The following is a 14,592-nucleotide window of genomic DNA, read 5'->3' as shown; positions in this document are numbered from 1 at the left end:
ACAATTGAAAAGAAAAGAAAAATGAATGACCAAAACAAATAATTTCTTAAGAATCAGCAGCAAAAGTCAACCAAGGAAATAAGCAAAAAAAAAAAAAAAAAAGTATGATGCTCAAGAAACATTAACATAAGGATATTAAAAATAGAACTATTATAAAAAATAATTCCACAACTTCCTCAAAAAATTAAACAACAGAATTACCATGTGACCCATGGTATACACCCAAAAGAATTGCTAACAGGGACTCAGATACTTGTACAACAATGTTTACAGCAGCATTATTCACAATAGTCAAAAGGTGGAAATAATCCAAGTGTCCTCCAAAGATGAATGGATAAACAAAATGTGGTACAGATGGTCTCTGACTTATGATGGTTTGACTTAAGATTTTTCGGTTTTATGATGGTGAAAAAGCAATATGCATTCAGCTGAAACCATACTTTGGATTGTGAATATATACACACACATATATGTGTATATATATATATACACACACATATATATATATACACACACATATATATATATACACACACATATATATATATATATATACACACACATATATATGTATACACATATATATACACATATATACTTTTTTTTTTTGGCTGCGCCGCACAGCATGCGGTATCTCATTTCTCCAACCAGGGATCGAACCCTTGCACCCTGCAGTGGAAGCGCAGTCTTAATCACTGGACCACCAGGGAAGTCCCTGGATTTTGAATTTTGATCTTTTCCTAGGTTAGTGATTTGCAGTACAATACTCTCTTGTGATGCTGGGCAGCGCAGCGAGCCGCAGCTCCCAGTCAGCCACGCAATCAGGAGGATAAACAACCATTAAAACCGTTCTGTACCCATACAACCATTCTGTTCTCTAATTTCAGTATTCAATAAGTTACATGAGATATTCAACACTTTGTTATAAAATAGTCTTTGTGTTAGATGATTTTGCTCAACTGTAGGCTAATATAAGTGTTCTGAGCATGTTTAAGGTAGGCTAGACTAAGCTATGAAGTTCAGTAGGTTACGTATAGTAAATGCACTTCGACTTAATATTTTCAATTTAGGAAGGGTTTATCAGGACGTAACCCTACTGTAAGTCGAAGAAGATCTATATATACATACAATGGGATATTATTCAGCCATAAAAAGGCATCAAGTTCGGATACATGCTACAACATGCATAAACCTTGAAAATATCACACTACGGGAAATAAGCCAGAAGCAGAACAAATACTGTATGATTCCATTTATATGAAATATCTAGAAAAGGCAAATGGGCAAACTTATAGAGACAGAAAGTAGGTCAGAGGTTACCAGGGGCTGGGGAGTGTGGGGGGGAAATGGGGAGTGGGATGTTATTGCTTAATAAGTTGTAAAAAATTTTCTCAAATAGAACTGGAGGATATAAAATGGCGAGTCTCATCCATGTGCCCTCAGGAAGACAAAACTGAACTAAGAGGCTGATTTCCCATAAATGCCTGATTTATAGAAACAAAATTTTCTCAGATGATGGGGGTTGATCTGAGGTTGCCTCCTATCAAACTTGGTAAGTTTCGCCAGAAGCATGAACAAGAGATGGCCCAGGTTGGGTTAGTCTCACAAAGTGGGCTGAAATGAGCTTTGTTTGTGTGACTAGACTGATTCTGTCTGCTCAGGAAGTTTTCAAGGCTGGTCTCTGTTTGTTTTTTATTTTAACTGACTCAGACTGAACTCTCCCTACTTTACATTCCCTGCCCATAAATACAACCTACCCCAAACTTTCACCGGACTCACCTGTAGCTTGCTACAGTTTGCTTGTCCCAAATTGCAATTCCTCTGCTATTCCTGAATAAATTCATCTTTTCCAGCTTGCCTCAGTTTACCTCTTTATTTAGGTCAACAGAGAACAGAGTTTCAGTTTGGGGTGATGAGAAATTTTGGAAATAGTGGTAATGGTTGTACAACATTGTGAATATAATTACTGTCACTGAATTGTGCACTAAAAAGTGGTTAAAATGGCAAATTTTGTGTTATATATATTTTATTACAATATAAAGTTAAACAAATAATCACATAAATTTGGCCAAGCAATATTAGTTCCATAAAGTAGAAGGATGATTCAGGGCCTATGACATGAATTACATTTTGTTTTTAATGACAAAGGAACATGTGGCCAGAGCAGTTGCAAGTCAAGACATAAGTAAAGCACTCATTACTACTAGCAGATATGTTATGATTTGACTTTCAGATAAAATGACTAAACTGGCTTTTATAAATATCTCTTTCTTCAGCAATCTATAATAAAATTAGTGACAATAAACCAAGTTCCTAATCCAAGAGATACTGACAGTCGCCATTTAACGACCAATCACTTGCTTATTTTAAAGGCTTGGAAACCATTAAGGGCTAAATATGGAAAAGACTCTGAGCTGCACTTTCCTCAAAGAGTAAATCTCGGTCTTCCCTGGTGGCGCAGTGGTTAAGAATCCACCTGCCAATGCAGGGGACACGGTTCAAGCCCTGGTCCAGGAAGATCCCACATGCCACGGAGCAGCTAAGTCCGTGCGCCACAACTACTGAGCCTGTGCTCTACAGCCCGTGAACCACAACTACTGAGCCCGTGTGCCACAACTACTGAAACCCACACGCCTAGAGCCCGTGTTCCTCAACAAGAGGAACCACCGTAATGAGAAGCCCACGCAATGCAACGAAGAGTAGCCCCCACTCGCCGCAACTAGAGAAAGCCCATGCGCAGCAACGAAGACCCAACGCAGCCAAAAATAAATGAATAAATAAATAAATTTTAAAAAAAAGAGTAGATCTCTTGAGATACTGAGGATTACATCTGGATTCCTTGAATGCGTTTAAGGAATAAAAATAATTTTAGACTGGGGGTCTATGAACAATAGAAAAAAAAATTACATTCTCATTTTCACTAACCTCTAATTGAAGTTTAGTATTTTCTCCAAATATGATGTAGGCAACAAATTACATAAAAGTACCGGTGATTTTGTCAACAACAAATATCTGATATTTTCCTATCACATTATAGTTGTTGCATATATCTCATAATATCTTTTAGGTTCCACACTATTTTGAAATTATGGTAGTTATTAGAGGGGCTGCTAGCTTTAAGCAGGTTTAAAGACTGCCAAAGAGGTCCAAAATATAAAAAAGATTAAAAATTACTACTTGAGGGATTCCCTGGTGGCGCAGTGGTTGAGAGTCCGCCTGCCGATGCAGGGGACACGGGTTCGTGCCCCGGTCCGGGAAGATCCCATATGCCGCGGAGTGGCTGGGCCCGTAAGCCATGGCCGCTGAGGCTGCGCGTCTGGAGCCTGTGCTCCGCAAGGGGAGAGGCCACAACAGTGAGAGGCCCGCGTACCACAAAAAAAATAAAATTAAAATAAAATAAAAAATTACTATTTGAAACAAAATTCAAATAACATTTTCCGTGGTATTTCTAAATATAAAATATATATAATTAAATCTAACACTTTAAGCATCCCAGACAGAAAGAACCAATCAGAATACTAAACAAATTCTGATTTCTGATGTATATAGTCTATATTATAGTGGAAGAAATAAGGTAAAAACCTGATTCCTATAACTAAAGTTTTAAATGCTATGTGAACATTTAATGATATATTTTTAGAAGATTTTCTTCATCTTAATTTGGTTTTAAAAAAGAGAAATTCCAAATTTTTAAAAGATATTTTTGCCAATATACTAGGAAAGTGAATTCTCAGTTTTTAATTTAAACTAGTTTTATTTCCTATCTAAATAAAGAATATAGGTTGTTCTTGTACGTAAGACAAAAGTAGGACTAACAGTTCTATAGCATGTTAATGTATTAGATCGCTCTCTCTCTCTCTCTCTCTCCCCGTCCCCTCATGTAGGGGGAAAATTGGGCCCTATCATTATAGAGAAACAGGTACATAATAACATGAAAGGAAGAGCACAGAAAGAATCATATAATTTCAAAACCAGAAGAAACTTGGTCATCATCTAGATCTACTCCAGTGATTCCAAAGGCAAAGTTGCAGAAGAGTTATCAGCATCATCTATTCTCCCTAAAACTATACCCTTCTCAAGATTCTGATTCCCAGATACTGTCACTAATGGGAATGCCTTTATCTCTCAGGTGTGCTTTCAGAACAAAGTTGAGAACCTTGGATTTTAACATCTAAAGTTGAGAAGAATGCTTGGGTTAATGAGTGACCAAAGACATATCACACTACTGACAAAAGAGAAAGGTTGGAGATACAGTCTTCATGTTTAAGAACCTATGTTCGTGTTTCTCAATACTCTGTAATTCTAATTTTTCTTGCTCTAAAATACAATAGCCTAAAACAAGTTATCTGGAATTGCCAGGGAATGTATCTATGAAAAAAAATAGAAAAACATCTCAGATAACTCAGACAGAATAGGTATGATTTTAGAGGGGGGTATATAAATGACTATTTTTCTTAAAAAGAATTACCATCTTTTTTTCTTTCTTTTAATAACTTTTTCAGGGCTATTGTTTTTTAAAATTTTTGGTTATTTATTTTTGGCTGCATTGGGTCTTCATCACTGCGCGAGGGCTTTTCTCTAGTTGCGGCGCGCGGGCTTCTCATTGCGGTGGCTTCTCTTGTTGCAGAGCACAGGCTCTAGGAGCATGGGCTTCAGTAGTCGTGGCATGCGGGCTCAGTAGTTGTGGCTCACGGGCTCCAGAGCACAAGCTCAGTAGTTGTGGCACATGGGCTTACTCTGTGGCATGTGGGATCTTCCCGGACCAGGACTCGAACCCATGTCCCCTGCATTGGCAGGCAGATTCTTAACCACTGCGCCACCACGGAAGCCCAGAATTACCACCTTCTTTACTGTATATTTCCTTGTCTTCTGAGCTGTGCATACATGATGTATGTGCATTTTCTAGTCAAGCCAGGACTCTTCCTTGAACACCCTCCTATACAGTCAGTCCTCTGTTTCCAGGGAAGTGGAACCCATGGATTTGGAGGGCCTACCGTACTACGCCATTTTATATAAGGGATTTGAGCATCTGCGGATTTTGGTATTCAAGGGTGGGGGGCGGTCCTGGAACCAAACCCACCTGGATTCCGAGGGGCGACTGTATTTGAGATGAGTAGAAATAAGTCTACTGTATAGTTCCTCACAAGTTTTTTCATTTATTATAATTAAAGGAACGCAGGGCAATCTTTACCTGATACTTATTTGGTTATATGAAGACTAACCTCAAGGACCTGCAAATAAATGCTTCATTAATACATGTAAAAGCTGAAACAAGGGCAAATTTAAGCTCATGAACCCACCAGGATGAAACTAGCCATGCCTGTAAAAAAAAATCACAATTGGTAAATGGGTTTAAGTTGAAGGGCGTTTCTGGGCCGCAATCCAAATTGTGTATTCAACATGATAACAGTGCTCTGAGATGTGTCTGGGCACCTCCCTATCGTCCTATGTTTGAACTCTCCCATTTAACATTTTTCCTGCCTGTGTCACTAATGAGGGCACACCCAAGTTTGCCTAATACTGGGTGTTGTCCTAAATATTACTCAAAAGGATACTTGTTTTAACCAAATTACTTCCTGTAATGGGAACAATGGGCCGATAATGTGACTATTTTAACCCTTTGATGGCCTTCCTAAATTAAGCCACTCCTAGGTCATAATACAACCAGATTATATACAAAAGCCTGTGATACTCTACAGGCAAAATGGTAGTTCAAATTAAAAATAGAAACATACACCTTTTCACAACAGGTAAATGCCATCAGAAAAATGAACTGAAACTATTCCTCGTAACAGTAATGATATGGTAGTTTTACAAAATGGGCACTTGCTCAATATATTTAGTTTATCCTGGGCAAACGGTAAAGAACAGAGATTTTATTTAATTTCTTGCCATGTGCCTTGGAGCACAGAGAGAAAAAAATGATTGTGGGTGGTATTCACTTGCAAAACTGCCTCTATAAATAGTTTTTCTGAAGAGCCTTATTATCTCCCTTAGTTTCCCCATAGCAATAGTCTTTTTCTGAATTTCCTTTGATAATCGCTTCATCTACTACTCTTGGCAGAGAATTAGAAGCAAATAAAGCTAGCCTATATCTTGCATCTAAAACTCAGTGTAAAAGGTTTAAGTCTTCATTAAAGATAGATCAGTAATTTCATTAAAATAATGCAATCAATAGTGGAAACTGTTGCCTAAACATTTAGAAAAAGAAGTAGGCATGACCAAGGGCATATACATCAGGACAATTAGCTTATTATGCTACTGTCTATATTATCTAGACATACCACAAAAACTATTTAAAGATACCAGGTCTTCCCTGGTGGTGCAGTGGTTAAGAATCCGCCTGCCAATGCAGGGGACACGGGTTTGAGCCCTGGTCCGGAAAGATCCCACATGCTGTGGAGCAAATAAGCCGGTGCGCCACAACTACTAAGCCTGCGCTCTAGAGCCTGCGAGCCACAACTAGAGAAAGCCCCCGTGCAGCAACGAAGAACCAACACAACCAATAAATAAATAAATAAATAAAGTTTAGAAAGAAAGAAATAAAGATACCAAATACCTGAAATCACCAGTCTTAACACATTTCTAATTTTCTGGACTCCAACTTTTAAAAAAAAACCAAAGCAGCATCATCATAAGAAGCCACTGTGACTTGGAATTAGGCAAAGATGATTAAAGATGGAACAAAAGACAATTACTCTAACATTCACATTTATTAGATTCTGCCTCTCTATTATGAGTAGGTTTTAATTTTGGTGGGAAACTTAAGAGGGAAAACAAGTTGAAATAAGGTAAAATCGGAAAAGCTTATCCTCTTTACATAGATTTTGAACTGACTGCAATGAGACTAGACAGACCTAAGAAAATTTACATGTGAGTAGCTGGGTTTAAGTAAATAGATATGGGTGAAAAAAAATCAGGTAATTTGAGGCAAAGTAATTAAGCAATAAGAAGGAAATGTAAAGCACTGCATACAAAAAGTTATTAAATCATTAGTTATTTATGCTTCAAGCCTACGCCATAAAGGAAAGTCAAAAGATCCTTATTTGAACTTTTAATAGGAATATAATTTTTAAAAGGTATTTAGAAGTATCTGTCAAAAAAAGATAGTTTCTGCTGGAATTTATAGTTTAGTCCAAACTGTCTGCCATGTAAATGATTTGTGTAGACAGCTAACCATGGAGAGAATAAGCAGGGGTAGCAGCACTGAACCATGGACTGTACTTCATGTATGGTGCATATTCCTTATTATTAATAGGGGTTTGGGGAGAAAATGATTTGGAGCAGGAATGTTAAATAAATTTGGCAAATCTATTTAATAGTCAAGTAGATTTCTATGTTTAATTTCTCAGACCCTCCAATATGCTAAAGGCTACCTATCTCCAAAGAAGAATATAATATTCATCATTCCTAAATATATCAGAAGAGATACCCTGCTTTTCATCAAACATCTTGTGTAATTAGTGTTCTACGGTATACACTTTGGGAAATGTTCAACTAATTCATATCAATATACTAAGGTTAAAAGAGAACCCCCGGGCTTCCCTGGTGGCGCAGTGGTTGAGAGTCCGCCTCCCGATGCAGGGGACACGGGTTCGTGCCCTAGTCCGAGAAGATCCCACATGCGGCGGAGCGGCTGGGCCCGTGAACCATGGCCACTGAGCCTGCGCGTCCGGAGTCTGTGCTCCTCAACGGGAGAGGCCACAACAGTGAGAGGCCCGCGTACCGCCAAAAAAAATATATATATATATAACTCCCTGAACCATCACTCCCATTTACTCATTCATTCACTCCGTAATACTCCCATTAAATCAGTATTTTCCAGATTTGCCTAGTTAAAAGAATCATCTAGAATATTTGTTAAACTACAAATCCCTGGGTCACATAACTAACCCTAATGACTTGATCTCATGGGAGGAGGCTGAGATTCTGCAGATTTATGAAGGGCCCCGGATGACTAGTAGAAAGCTTCATTCATTCATTCAACCATCCATCAGTTCAAATATCTGAGTGATTAATAAGTCCCAGGCATTGTTCTATGTGCTAGGGATAGAGCAGTAAGTAAAAAAAGACAAATGTCCTATTCTCACGCAGATATGGGAAGATAAAGTATAAAAGAAAATTAAAATGAACTTATTTACAAAACAGAAATAGAGTCACAGATGTAGAAAACAAACTTACAGTTACCAAGTGGGAAAGCGGGGGAGGGATAAATTGGGGGCTTGGGATTGACATAGACACACTACTATATATAAAATAAATAACTAATAAGAACCTACTGTATAGCACAGGTAACTCTACTCAATACTCTGCAATGACCTATATGGGAAAAGAATCCAAAAAAGAGTGGGTATATGTATACGTATAACTGATTCAATTTGCTGTACACCTGCAACTAACAACATTTCAATCAACTATACGCCAATAAAAATTAATTTTAGAAAAAGAATAAAAGAAAATTAATAAACAAGATTATTTTCTTTATAACACTAGTCCAAAATTAAGGAGAGTGAATGGAGAGGCTATTTTGTTTATTTATTTATTTTTTTCTTTTTGGAGAGGCTATTTTGGATTGGGTACACAGGGAAGATCTTTCTGACGAGGTAACCTTTAAGATGAGACTTGTATATAAAGGAGACAAACATGTGAGGATCTCGACAGAGACTGATCAGGGCATAAGAGTAGCTACACAAAGGCCCTAGAATGGGAATAAGCTTGGCGTGTTTGGGAAACATTAACATGGCTAAAACACAGTGAGTAGGAAAGCGGTTTCAAAAAAAAAAAGAAAGAAAGAAAGGTTAGCAAATTAGGTAGCAGATACATCTTGCAGTATTGCAGACCATGGTAAAGAGTGTGAAGTTTATCCTAAAAATGATATGAAATAGTTGGAAGGTTTTCAAAAGCAGTATGATAGGTCTGATTAACCTTTTAGAAGATGGAGACTGTTGGCTGAAGAGTGGATTGTGGAGGGAGCGAGAGCAGAAATGGGGGAAACAAGCAGGAGTCTACTGCAGAAATCTTAGAAAGATATGATCATGACTGTAGTGAAGATGGTGAAAGCTGAGAGGTTGATGATATCTTCTGGAACGAGAGCTCATGAGTTAGTCTTCGAAGCTAATATCCATTTTACTTTAAAATTTGTAGTTCTTTTCATTTTTTTACTCAATAAATATTTTTTGAGCACCTTCTACATGTGGAACACTGTTCTAATTACTAGAAATGTAGTAACAATATCCCTGCCATCAAAGAGCTTACATGCTAGTGGGGAAGAGACAAACAATAAACAAACAACATACGTGTTAAGAGTAATAAGAGTTATAAAGGGCTTCCCTGGTGGCGCAGTGGTTGAGAGTCCACCTGCCGATGCAGGGGACATGGGTTCGTGCCCTGGTCCAGGAAGATCCCACATGCCGCAGAGCGGCTAGGCCCATAAGCCATGGCCGCTGAGCCAGCATGTCCGGAGCCTGTGCTCCGCAACGAGAGAGGCCACGACAGTGAGAGGCCCACATAACGCAAAAAAAAAAAAAAAAAAAAAAAAGAGTTATAAAACAGAAAAAGAAAAGCAGAGTAAGAAGACAGAGGATTAGTGGGGGCATGGTTTGTGTGCCTATTTATAGTTTAGACACCGAATCTAAAAAAGATCTCTCAGCTCATGTGATAATTTGACCAGAAACTTGAAGTGAGGCCTCTAGCCATACAAATATCTGTAGGAAGAACATTGCGGGTAGAGGGAACAGTTAGTGCAAAGACCCTGGGGCAGGTACATGTTGGCCTGTTCAATAAACAGCAAGGAAGCTAAGTTACCAAACAGAAGAGCAAGATAAAAGTGATAAGATGTGGGATAAGAGATGAATGTGTGTGTTGGCGGAGGGGCACAGATCATATGGGGCCTTGTAGGACATAGTAGGGACTTACCATTTTCCTCTGAGCTAAAAAGCCACTGGAAGGTTTTGATTTATATTTTAATATGACCACTCTAGCTGCTGTCTGGAGAATAGATTGCAGGAGGCAAGTGAGGAGGTAGAAAATAGTTAGAAGGCTTTCACAATGGTCCCAGAAAAGATAATGGTAGCATGGATCAACTCAGTGGTAGTGGAGGTGCTGAGAAGTGATTAGATGCTGAGTATGTTTCAATGGAAGGATTCACAAGATTAGTATGCTGATGGATTGGATATGGGGTAGAGGAGAAAGATAGGAGTCAAAGTTTTTTCCAAAGCAATTAGATGAACAGAGATGCCATTTTCTGAGCTGTGGAAGACTGGGAGAAGAGCAGTGCTGGTGACGAGGAATGCAGGTGGTGAAAGGAGGTCCTCTGTGATAGCTGTGCAGCTGTTCCGGAGAAAACACGAGGCATAAAGAAAAGACAACACAGGATTTGGAAGCAGATAAAGCTCAGGTGAGATCCCAGCTCTACCACATGTTATTCACGTAACTCTGGGAAAATGATATAATTTCTTAGCCTTAATTTACTATCTATGCAACAGGAATAAAACTACACCACAGAAAATCACTGTGAGGATTAGAGACGGTAGATACACATTAAATTCTAACTATAAAGGTAACTGAGATGAGCCATGGAATGATCCTCAAGAGAAATAATAAAAATTGTAATGCTGCAAATAATCACGGTAAAAATGAGAATTTAGGTAGCTGGAGATATTTCTTGGAACTTTAAACATTTTTCAATTGTACAATAGTACTGAGGAAAATACAGAAGTAATGCGGGTGAACCCTTGGGTTCACTGGCTTAAAATTGTATGGGCACATGGTATTAATCGTTTGATTCACCCAACTTATTTCAAAATTGGATACATTTATAGTTTGGACTAAATATGCATTAACACATGATTTGAGATTTTTAGATAAGTACAATAGTAATTATCCAAGAGTGCCTGTACTACATTCCCCGTACAAGTTTATTAATGACATCAACTCAAACAATAATAATTTAATTCAGTAAGTTTTAAAGATACCTAAAACTGTTAGATACTGTGAGGAATAAAAGAATGAGTATATTTCCTGACATTAAGACGCTCATAATCTGGTGGAAGAGTCAAATTCAACATAAAAAACTATGAAAGAGGGACTTCCCTGGTGGCACAGTGGTTAAGAATCTGCCTGCCAATGCAGGGCACATGGGTTCGATCCCTAGTCCAGGAAGATCCCACATGCCGCAGAGCAACTAAGCCTGCGCACCACAACTACTGAGCCTGCACTCAAGAGCCTCTGAGCCACAACTACTGAGCCCTCATGCCACAACTACTGAAGCCTGCACACGTAGAGTCTGCGCTCCGTAACAAGAGAAGCCACCGCCATGAGAAGCCCGCGCACTGCAACGAAGAGTAGCCCCCACTCGCCACAACTAGAGAAAGCCCGTGTGCAGCAAGGAAGACCCAACACAGCTAAAAATAAATTAATTAATTAAATAAAAATACTATAAAAGAACCCCTCCCCCACTCTGGGCATGAGAAAGTAAAGAGAAGCCCATGCAGTTATGGACAGAGTCAGGGCTGAAAGGGTAGAGATATTAGGAAGAGATAAAGATCACCTACCTAGGATGGTAAATATGGTTCCATTTTTACTATTTGAAAACGTTTAGTAACCACACTATTTCACTTTCGTTATTTTTATATTTTGATTACTTCTGTAAGAATACAAGCATTCATAAATATTTATCATAATTTTACACTAAAAGTTTATTAAAATCATTTGTTCTAAACATCTTGGCAGGTTTTGTTTGTTTGTTTGTTTTGTGATACGCGGGCCTCTCACTGTTGTGACCTCTCCCGTTGCGGAGCACAGGCTCCAGACGCGCAAGCTCAGCGGCCATGGCTCACGGGCCCAGCCACTCCACGGCATGTGGGACCTTCCCGGACCGGGGCACGAACCCGTGTCCCCTGCATGAGCAGGCAGACTCTCAACCACTGCGCCACCAGGGAAGCCCTCTTGGTAAGTTTTTATAACTGTGATTTTAGATTATCAGGACGTGATTCCACCTTCTCCCTACACCCCTACCACTAACCCTGTTACCTGGGAGTTGAAGCAGTTTATCAAATAGAATTTTCTTATGTCTGTTCTAGAATATCTGTAACATCTCTTCAAAATTCAATGATCTCTTTTTTAACAGGTTCAGAGCCTCTGCTTGGCAACAGTATCTAGCAAGATTAAAATCATTTATATTACATCTATTTTTAGTTTATATTTTATTTATAGAGTGGCAAGCACTGCTGGTATTTCATTTGGTGACAAAGTTTCTTATATAAAAGAAAGCAGAAAAGCACTGACAGTGTAGGGAAAAAAAGAATGCAAAAATGATACATAAAAATGGAAAGATTATAAAGATAGTCTCTAAGTGGCTCAATTTAGGGAAATTTTCCTACTATCATCATACCAAACCTGTACAACAACCTTGTGAGGAAGAATTATTCCCATGTTCCAGAAGAAACTAGCTCAGAAAACGGAAATGATTTGCCCAAGGTAGTAGAGCTGATAACTTGTGGTATTGCCTTTAGTGCTGCAAGGGTCCAAAGGAGAAGAGTAACATGGACTGAGACAGTAGGAGCTTTAAGTAAAACTTTTAAAAACCTTAAAAATCATGGAGAACTCAAAATCATAGGAGAGGAATAAACACGGCACATGTCTGGGATCGTCTTGGAAGGGTTGGGTCCTATCAGGAAAAGTCTTGACATCTAAGGGAGATGAAAAACAACTAAAATTCTCTGTGTGGAAGTCTAAAAATAAAAGTGGTATTTTAGGTAAGAAAATAAGAGTGTAATATGCAAATGAAATGAATTCCAGATTTATCAGAGATCAGCAGGCATGATCATTGCTAGGCCACTGTAGTTTTTCCATGTGCTAACACGCATCTCTAGCATGGTCTGTCTCTAGGTGGTTGTTATTATTAGTATTAGTTCAACCAATACTCTGAAAGCCTACTCTATGTCAGGTGCTGTGCTAGGCACTACAGATACCAAGAGTAACCCTTTGTTCTCAAGAATTTCTAGAGGAAATATGTAAATAATTATGAAAATAAAAATAATTGTTATAGTATAGGTACAAATACTGTGGGAATCAAAAAGGAAGTTAAACAAAATAAAGTGGTGATCAGGGATGATGTCAAGGGGATAACTGAGCTAAATCTTGAAGGATGGGTAGTTTATCAAAAAGCAGAATGGGTGAGAGAAAATGGACAAGGGGAGACGTTTTAGTCAGAGGGATTGACAATGAGGACATAGCTAATTGAGAAGTTCTGGAGATAACATAGGAAATATACACATAATAATATACCTGTATACAATACTAGGTATATATTATACCTAATATATAATAGTATATAATGTTATATTAGTCTATAATACCATACATATAAATAAATGTATTGTACCTAACATATAATATATACCTAATTGATAGGAAAGGAGATTTTTAAAATTGATTTAAAAAGTGGGTAAGATAAGAAGCAGAACCAGTCAGCATATATGTTTCCAACTTTTGATTCTTCCCCTGTCTCATTCATCAAATCCAGTCAATTGTGGCTTCCACACCAACTCTTCTTTCCATTACCCTGCCACCATTTAGAGTCTCATTCTTCACACCTTGGACCACTAAAATAGTCAATTATTCTCCCTGCCACTGATTCTCCTATCGTCAAACAATCCTGCATTTTCCTCCCTATTAATTCTGCCTTTATCAGGTTGCTTTATTGTTTTAAAAATAAACACTTTCAAAGATCTCCAAGTTAAAGTGCCAGGAGTGCCCAACCATTTTGTGAAGAGACGATCATTCTCACTTCTTGTTTATATATATCGTGACATCATGTGTGGGGTACTGATACAAGTCCCTCCACGGAAAGGAAAGGGTTGCCTTTGCAGGCTCTGTCTCCGCTCCTACTGTCAGTTTTCAGGCTGGGAGTAGTAGTGGTAATGGTGGTGGTAGCAGAGGCTAATGGCTTAAACAGCCATAAATAGATCCCGGTTTACTTGTTTGAATCCCTTGGCTTATAGGATGAACTGCAAAAACCTAATCCTGGCTTTCAAGTCCCTTTATAATCTAGCACTAGTTTACTCCTCTCTAACCTTATCATTTGCTGTTTTTAGTCATGAACTCTCTGCTCCACACTCTCTGGAATGCTTTGAGCCTTGATTCTAGACGCATGCATTTTTGTTTGTATCACTTTTTCATTGAAAATTTCCCTCTCTTTTGTCTCCACTTACCTGACTGCTATATCTTTCAAAGGCTCAATTCAAATGCTTCTTCTTCCTTAGCCCCACCCTGAGGTTTAATCTTCCTCTGAACTGTTGGGTATATACTGCCTTGTATTGTCTTTTAATTAACAAACCTATTAATTCAACAAATAAGTTTTGTTAAAACTCTTCTAAAATATATGGGAGTAAATCCACTGGAAGTTGAAGAGCTCATGTGAAATGAACATGATTGTGATTTTAACGCAGTCTATAACACTTGGAAGATAGCAAGAATAATAGCAAAAAGCAGATTTAATGAAGCTCACAGTATAAAGATAAAGACAGTTTCTTAGACCAAATCCACAAACTGATTAGCCAAGAAAAGTATAAATGACAGAAGAGGGTTAAA

The 14,592-nt window shown here is 38.2% G+C and overlaps 1 protein-coding gene across 6 annotated transcripts in view; it reads right to left on the bottom strand.

Annotated features, from left to right (window-relative positions):
* The window catches only part of SLC12A6 (solute carrier family 12 member 6), an 89,318-nt gene that overhangs the window by 43,937 nt on the left and 30,789 nt on the right, over positions 1–14,592 (bottom strand). The gene's annotated exons all lie outside the window — the stretch shown is intronic.

Source organism: Tursiops truncatus, chromosome 2 (assembly GCF_011762595.2).
Source record: "Tursiops truncatus isolate mTurTru1 chromosome 2, mTurTru1.mat.Y, whole genome shotgun sequence".
NCBI lineage: Eukaryota > Metazoa > Chordata > Mammalia > Artiodactyla > Delphinidae > Tursiops > Tursiops truncatus.
The sequence above is the reverse complement of the archived record's forward strand: the minus strand, read 5'-3'. Positions and strand labels throughout refer to the sequence as shown.